Genomic DNA, 9,032 nt, shown 5'->3' with positions numbered 1-9,032 from the left:
GTTGTGCACTAGAGTATGTGTAAAAGCAAACCACTTCCCTCCAAAAAATACTGGAGTTTAAATCTGAAATCCACGTGGAATCCATAAGTAAATAAACAGTAAACATTTTCACTCCAACTTTTTTTTTTTTCTTGCTTTCTCTTGAGCAAGTTTGACCTCTCACTGCAGGAAGTTCAACACTTTTCAACACTGAGAGTTAAAGTATAGAACTTTGCCAGTGGCCTTGGTCTCTGCGGGCGTGGTCGGGCTCTGTGAACGAGCTCTACCTGCTCCTTCTTACCTGGGACTGCCTGACACCTCCCCCTGGCGGGGCTGAGCGCGCCAACCGTACCTCGTCAGGACCGAGTACCGAACTCACACAGGCAGTGCATCGAGCCGCTGCGGGACGAGCTCTGTTAGAGAGAGAGTGTGTGTGTGTGTCTGTGTGAGTCTGAGGGAAAGAAAGCGAAAGAAATTTAGTTTAGCTCTGTATGTGTGTGTGTGTGTGTGTGTGTGTGTGCGTGTGTGTGAAGGAGCGAACAGAGCCAGCAGAAAGCTTCGGGGAAGGTGAGCTGTGTTCATTTTTGTCTTTCAAACCTTTTCTGTAAGGAAACTCCTCAGTGAAATCCAATAACTCACAACCACCAATGTCATACTGTTACAGTGAGCTTATGCTCCTCTGTTTGCTGAAGAGCAAGTTTATATAAACCTTATCTTATTACTGTAGCCCAGGTGCTGCAGTAGTAAAACCCATGTAGGGGCTAAAATGTGACATTGAAGACTGCTTTTATGCTAAGGCTATTTAATCTTTGTTAGCGCTTAGCTTGCGTTAATGATTACGTAGTGAGAATAAAATCAAAGGAATTAAAAGAAACTATAAATGAATGAACTTTTCTGCACCTTGTAGATACATGTAGCCAGAAACTGTTGACTACTACAACTGCTACTGTAAGTATAACCCTTAAAAATGATCCAACTGCGTTTTGTTTCATGTTTGAGGCTGGATTTTTATATGGGTTTTTATTGGTGACGCTAAAGCAAGTGCAGCAAAATCCCTGTTAACATTTACTTAGATAATATGATAATATGTATCTAGACACTGGAGGTTGTTTGACATTTTTCCGTAGGAAAAAAAAGTTTCTCTCTGCTCTATTATATCTGATTTAAACGTGTATAGAAGAGTGTGCATCCAAAGTTTGATTCACTTATAACTGGTACTTCTATAGTGTCTTTCTACGCAGTCAAGTGCTTAAAGTACTTTCAAGTGTCATTCATTCAATCTCTCTCTCTCTCTCACACACACACACACACACACACACACACGGCAAGGTATTAGTTGTCATGTCAGGTGACCTTAGGAGGCCACAAGCTAGCGCTGTTCTAGTGCTGCTTCCAAGCCCAGATAAATGTTTGCTCCATGAAGGACATCCTGTGTAAAATCGGTGCCAAGTCCTAGATATGGATATGGCAGCATACCTGGGAAAAACGTGAACAAGCACACCTTGACTAGTCATAGCACAGAAAAAAATGTGTTCATATCATTTTTTTATCATTAAATTGGAAAGCATATTTGGAGAATATTTGATCGCTGTAGGGGAATGTATATATTTCTATTATGACTTTGATGAATACGAGCTTGTGTGTCCTGTAAAGTGATGGATGTGTGGACATGCTTTCTCACTGACACCACAAGTTTGCTTATGGCTGGGAGGCAGATTTCTGACACTCTTGCACACATTCCTGCCAGATTAACCAGCAGCTAAGATTAATGCAGAGCAGAGCTCATATTCAGCATCTAAAATAATGTGGTCAAACATTTGTTACAGCTACAGAGGTCATATAAAGAAGAAAAGACAGTTGATTGACAGTTACATTTCAAGAGCTTGACAAATATATTTGTTGGTACTGGCCCTTCATAATAGTGCTTAAGGAAGTGAAAAATAATTAAAAAGAAAACTGTGCCATGGCACAGTTTCTTAAAGTGAGTGATTCCATTGTTTACAGCAGTCTCATAGTAATATTGTATCATAAAGAAGCAAAGAGATTAATTGAGCTCTGGTTTGTTGTTATTTTAATCTCCCCAGTATTTCCTTATCTGTCCCTCCTCTGTCTCATCTGTCTGTTAGTACCTGTTTCTGTTACCATGTTTATTGTTAATCTTCTTGTCTCTGTGTTTTGATGGGTTTGTTATTTATTGTAAGGCCGTACAGAGTAATTATATAAAGACTTCTTTTTTATCTGTTCATATCAAGAAAAAAAGCATTTAAATAACTGCCCTAGACATATTGTTCCTTGTAATTCAAAAAATGCTTTTTAGCATTAATTTCTTTTCATCAGCTTATCCTGGTATTGGCTGTGTTTGGAGGCACAGGGTCCCATGGCTCTTATAGGCTTAGTGTAGTTTTAATCAGGTCAGTACCTGTCACCCTACTGCTATTTACAACTCTAACTAAGGATTAAAAGGATCCATGAGCTACTCGGAGCTATAGTGGTAAACCAAGACATGTAAGAGAAACATATATTTGCTATCTGCTTTGGCTGATGGTGTACTAGTTAAAAATAGAATATGAAGTTTGTATTTTTAAGGGATTTTGTAGACCAACACTTTGGCATACACTCACTGGTTGATGACCTGGTTGATTCCAGGATGATTGCAGCCTCCAGCTGTGCAGTCATCATTGGTTATGGCTGCCTCTGATGGACACATCAACCCAGCATGTCTAAAGTAGTGTTCAGTAGGAGATATATTTAGACTAAATATTGGCAAAGACACTGGATATGCTTCTTCCAGAAAGGCTGATGCTACTTTGGGAGTGTGGTAATGAAACATTTGCAGGTAGGGGTGTTGCCACAGAAAAGGCACAAGTGCAGACTGAAGAAACTCATCTCAGTACTTCTGTCTAGTTTTATTGCCACCAAGAATCATCAGATCAGAGGTGTTACTGTTCTGGACATGCAAGGTTGCAGGAACAGCTGGGATACCCATGCCAGAATCCAGCATGGCAAAAACCCTGCCTCAGTCAGCCTCACTTAGTTGTTACATTGTAGCACTGGTGACAATGTGGTGTCTATGCTGTTTCTTATATACTAAGAACCACTGGCTTGAGAATGAAGTAAAAAACACAGTTTTGAGGAGCACAAGTTTGAATGTGTATTCAGAACGGGGGGGAAAAGCATTTTGGCTAGTATAGTATTTTGGAAAGAAAACAGATTTGATGGATTATGCTATTTAGGAGTACTTGTGTTTTTCTGAACTTGCTCGTTCTCAGATTCATATGTATATGTATATATCTATATCTATATATATATATAACTCAAAAAGCTGAGAACGAGCAAGTTCTGTGATTGAACTCACAGTAATATTCCAACTACTGTCAGTGTGCTCTTTAATTACATTATTGATGGAAATTTGCAATCTCAAATAACAAGCTGAACTTGTTATTTGCAGTCTAATGACAAGAATCGGCTGCAAATTATTGTGATCATTCTTACAAGTGTGTGTGTGTGTGTGTGTGCGTGTGTGTGTGTGTGTGTGTGCGTGTGTGTGTCTAAAAAGTATCAAAAGGTATTTGATGTTTGTCTTGTTGTCTTTGCATATAGCCCAAACAATATGTATTTGGACAGTTCATATTATAGTATTAGACAAGTGCAAGCTTTCAAGTAACATCTTTAAAGGGAAGGTTTGTATTTTACAAACAAAACAAACAAACAATATAATAGCTATCAACACATGACAACTACATTATTCTTATATGGCTCAGTTTCAGTATTTATTCATTTTCATTTATTCGTTTTGGTAATAATCCATCAATCCATTCTCCTCTGCTTATCCTTATCCCAGCTACCAGGGCAAGAGGTGGGGTACACCCTGGACAGGTTGCTAGCCTGATGGATAGCTAACACAGAGAGACAGACAACCATTCACATTCACAGTCACACCTATGTGCAAATTAGATTCACCAATTAACCTAACCCCATTAACTTGGCAATAATTTAGTTATAATTAACATTAGGTAATAATTAACAGAAAATAATGGAAATTATTAAATGTTTGCTAACCCCGTGAGAAAACTGAATACATACCTATTAACAAATATCTTAATAGGTGAATAGTTGAGTGCAGCTCTCGTGTGTGGGCAAATGAGGAACCAGATGCAGACTCAAAGGAGATAGATATCAAATAAGAAAAAAACTTATTTGCAGGTGGTGAACAAGTTGTAAACACAAGGTCTGTGAAAATACCAGCACATAGTATGCACAAGAAATGTGAGAACCAGCAAGGAACTTATGTTGGTTCTCAACAGAGAACCAACAATCACAATGATGACTACAGCCAGAAGAAACTAAATCCAAAACAGGCTGAGAATGCAACAGAAGACTACAGTACAGCATGACAAAGAGCTAAGGCAAATTGATGCTTTAAATACACGTAGATACACTAATGGCTAATTGGGAATGAGGCACAGTTGGGAACTAAGTACACGTAAACTAAATCAAGGTAACAAGACAAGGAAAGTAAAGCTAAACACAAGAGACAAATGGTAACAAAATAAAAAGGACTTGAGGAGCAATAACTGACAGAAGAGTGCAGATAGAACTAAACACAGGAAATGACACAGAATGAAAAGGCGGGAAACACTGAGGGAATATAAAGAGGTGAAACCCAGAGTAAATAAGACTCAAACTGAAGATATTTAATACTAAATATCTATACATAACTTGAAACACCAAAAACATAAAACACTGGATCAAAGGCTGAGGAGCATGACAACAGCCCTAGTTCTTTAATAAAAGAACTCACACATGGTTAATTTAACAGAGAACTGGGTCATCATTTCAAAGAGGAACTTGTATATGAATATGAAAAGTAATGGGAGGATAATGCAAAGAAAAAAATCACTAAAAGTCTAAAAATGAATGCCCATCCATCAAAGAAATAGCAAAGACCTTTGGTTTGTCCAGTTGAAAAAAAAGTGATGTAAAAATGGTATAAATCCAGTAGATTTGCAAGGTGAAGAAACAAAACTTCACCAAGTGAGTCAGCAATGTTTTTATGACCAATTTGTACCGTTCTTCTGATGGCTGTTTCAAATCATCTTAAACTGGGTTCTTGAACATCACAATGGGTTCACTGTAGTCACCAGGCCTCAATCTAACAGAGAACCTTTGGGATGTGGGAAATCATGACCGCCAGCCCACAAATCTGCAGATGCTGTCATCTCAGTATTTGCAAATACACCAAGGATTTTCCAGCACCTGCGCCACGAAGACAAAGGGGCAGTTCCGAAAACAAAAGGGTGTCCAACTCATACTAGTAAGGTGTATCTAATAAAGTGTCACATGAGATTACTTTTGTTTGCTTTTGTTCCTTAATAGAAACCTATAAATAGGGCTTCTGTGCTCTTAGTCAGTCCAACAGAACAATAGGAATTTCAAATATTGTAATATAATAAAAACCTTTTTTTGCACTTTTATGTGCAAAAAAATGTAGATGCCAATGAGCCACACAAGAAGCTGTGGAAGAAAAATTATTACAATAAGTGATATAGATCTGGTAATTTTGCATTATCTGCATGGCTAGCCTTTGTTGTTGGAATTCCATGCATTGTGTTAGCTAGCCAAGGCTGACAGAAGTCTCTGTGTTCGGAGGTACATTAATATGTGACACTGCACTTCTAATAGTTCACAGGTAACACTGTTGTCTAGTGAACTGCAGCACTCTCCGGGTTATCTCTATAGGCACTACTACAAAGGTGTTAATGCTGAGCCACAACCTCACAGCTGCCCTGTTCATCTCCACCTTGCGCCAACTAATTCTCGGTTTTTCTAGTCCAAACACGACTACGTTCGTTCGCATGTGTCTGCAACGCGCTGCAGGAGCTCCTCACTCTCTACTGTTTGGTCATGCCCTTGCGTGAGTTTTTGTCAGGCTTGTCAGACAGGCATGTCCCTTTGAGTTTATTTTGCTTTGTATGGTAGAACACCAAAGACTTTGAACGATAACGCTCATTTCAGGTGATCTGATGCAGAATGTTGTTCGATTGTTTAGAGAGAAAAAACAAAATGTATCGGTTGTGTTTTGAAGGGGATCGCACGTTCACACTTCCCATTGTGTGTCTGTGTGTACACAGGTGGTGTGGAGCAAATGTAAGCCAAGCAGTAGGCGGTATTGGGTGTGCTTTATTTCATGCTTGTGTCAAGCAGCAGGGAAAATCTGGATAAAACTGTCTTTGATTGTGATCTTTTCTTTACTGTATAAAACGCGCCAACTGTCCAGACAGCATTATGAGATTTCCTTTGGCTCCCGGGGTGATGATCTGGTGATTTATGCAGTGGTTTTGAAAGTCGTTTGAAGGCAGTTTTTTTTTTAACTGAACTGTTTTCTTTGAAGGTGTTCTGTGTGAGCAATTGGTGCCTACAATTGTTATAACATGTTATAACGTGAGACTGAAGCAATAGAGGCTTAAATGAGGTCAGTGAGCACCAGATGCTCTGAAATAAAGGGGTGAACATTGACTGAGAAGGGCTGAGGCATTTAGGGCCGCTCATCTATAAAGCTGGAATTGTTAACTCACCTCCAGCTATATGGTAATAGAAAACCCAGCTCATTCTATTAATCTAAATATTAAGTTAATTTCCTTAAAGGGTAAGATTTAATTGTGTCCTTATTATAAACAAGTCTCGACTTCCATCGCAAACTTTTCCTGTAGGCTTTTAAAATGTGTTGCATTTTGAAAGATGTGCTCCAAATAACTTCACAGTGACTTCAACATAGGCTTAATTTGATCTGAGGAGACAAAGTTATTGTGGCTTTAAGGGATGTTAAAGTAATTTATGACTACTCTGACTCATGTCTTGCAGTTCAGTGCAAAAAGGCTTTCGTGTATAATGAGTGGGATTGAACCAGTATTAACAAAATGGAAAGACATGATCTTATTTGATTCCTACATACACAAAGTGATTTGGTGTATTTTTGGACAAGGATTCTATTAATATATTGTGTGTATTCCAGCAATGGACTTTCACATTTTTAATTAAATGTCTGTATGTTTTGTTGTGTTATGCTCCTATTTAACCTTGTATTTTTTATAGCTTGTATCCTTCATTTTCATACGGAACATCACTGTACATTAGACTAATTCAAGAGTGGTTTCAATCTTGTCTCAGTTCTTTGCTCTAAACATTTAGTCAGTATCATTAGAGGAAGTGAATTTGTACAAATTTAGGGAAAAAAGTTCAGCTGCTGTAGATGTAATGTGTATTTTTCTATATAGTATAGTTATAAAGCATGTTACAGTTGTAGTTCCAAAAATTGTTAAATATCTGTCTTTTTCTTGTAGATCTTTTCTGATTGCAGATTTTCAGAATTCAGCTTCTTCCATACACTCTTTTATAATCAAATATGTTGTGTCCCATCCCAAATAGGAGATCTTTCCTAAAGTTTTAAAGTCTGAGGGGCCTGGTGTGAAATAGATTACTTGTAATTCCTTCCTGAAAAACATTTCTTACAATATAATAGATTACTATGTAGGTGTTACTCTGGCTTCTTCCCACAGTCTGAAGGCATGCAGAGGGTTAGATTAATCAGTGATTCTAAATTGACAGACGGTGTGAATGCCAGCATGAATGCCTGTCAGTCTCTCTTAGCCCTGCTACAGACTGGGAACCTGTCTAGGGTTTTCCCTAACTGGGATAGATGCCAGCACCATAATAAAGATGATGGATGGATACCATTAATGTAACTAGAACTTAACAGGATTCCAGGTCATTTGAGCCCATCCTACAGCAACCGAAGTAATGGCAGAGAAGTAATTTCTTGAAGAAATCATTAATTTTCATCTAATTTTAAATTTTAATTGAGATTTGACCAAACAAAAGTATTTATGTTTTTTAGTTTTTATAAATGATTTAGATAATTTGATTACAGATATTAAAATAAAGTTAAAATACACATTTGAATAAACTAATAAACAGGGTGTAACAAATAACAAAAACAGTAACTAAGACAGCTAAATAATGTAATTATTACAGAAGAAGAACACTGAAAAAGTTTAAAAATAGCCTGGCATAATGTGTGACATTAGTTGCTCTAAAATAAAGACGATATATAAAACCCCACGCTGTAACCTTCTGCTTGAGCTCACATGTACTTCCCAAGATATGGAATCACACCGTGGGTTGCCCCAGGTATCCCACAGCAGCTTGAATGGCGTGGAGGGTTGTGGTGTAGGGGTGGGAGCAGTTTCCATTTACAACGTAAGTGAGGATGTAGATTTCCCGCAGATGTTTAATTCAAGCATGTTCACCTCCAAAGCGCTCTTGCTGAGACCTGAAGCCCGTTTGTTTGTTCTGCTCTGGATTTCACTCTTTATTTGCTCGGATTAGTTTTTCACGCTCCATCAGAGGTGGTTTTATATTCATTTATATGGGGTCAAAGTTATGTCAGTGATTCTAGGTATAAGTGGTCATAATTTCTTTATTTGATCCCACACACTCACCATAATTCAGTATTTGATGAGTAACCCTGGTTATTAGCACTGTGGTTAGCACTGTTACCTTAAAGCATGAAGGTCCTCAGTTCAATTCCACCATCAGGCCGGCGTCTGTTTGTGTGGGTTCTCTCTGGGTCCAAAGACATGCAGTTAGTGAGGTTAGGTTAGTTGGAAACTTTAAATTGCCCACAGGTGCGAATGGGTGTCTATGTGTTAGCCCTGTGACTGGTGACTTGTCCAGGGTGTACGCTGCCTCTTGCCCTAAGACAGCTGGGTAAAAAAAGGTGACATTTTCTTATCAATAAATTATATAAATTATGTTCAAGGCCCTCTGCTGCTTTTTTGTTTTATTGTCCTGCTTTAGACGACTATAACATTGCAGAAATGGGTTGTCTATGGGTTGTCTATACTATAGTACCAATGCATGAAGCAAGGGAGACTTGTACATTTCTTGAAACTAGTGCCTTTGTTTGAGGCACTCATTTGTTCAAGCCTTCTGTGTCTAGTTTATTGTTTTCCAGCCTATGGCACTTGTACTACTTGGGTTAGTGTAGTCATTAA

General features: G+C 38.2%; 1 protein-coding gene across 2 annotated transcripts in view; it reads left to right on the top strand.

Annotated features, from left to right (window-relative positions):
* The first annotated feature begins 342 nt into the window (after nucleotides 1-342).
* Nucleotides 343-9,032, top strand: part of lamb2l (laminin, beta 2-like) — a 51,525-nt gene continuing 42,835 nt past the window's right edge. Inside the window, exons 1-2 of one of the 2 annotated variants that reach the window (XM_084917870.1) lie at nucleotides 446-546; nucleotides 887-927. The gene's annotated coding sequence lies outside the window, so the exon portion shown is untranslated. Of the gene's footprint in view, nucleotides 547-886; nucleotides 928-9,032 lie in introns of both variants that reach the window. The other variant, XM_084917871.1, reaches the window with a different exon arrangement.

This window comes from Perissodus microlepis, chromosome 20 (genome assembly GCF_051167445.1).
Source record: "Perissodus microlepis isolate ML-2025 ecotype Zambia chromosome 20, ASM5116744v1, whole genome shotgun sequence".
NCBI lineage: Eukaryota > Metazoa > Chordata > Actinopteri > Cichliformes > Cichlidae > Perissodus > Perissodus microlepis.
The sequence above is the reverse complement of the archived record's forward strand: the minus strand, read 5'-3'. Positions and strand labels throughout refer to the sequence as shown.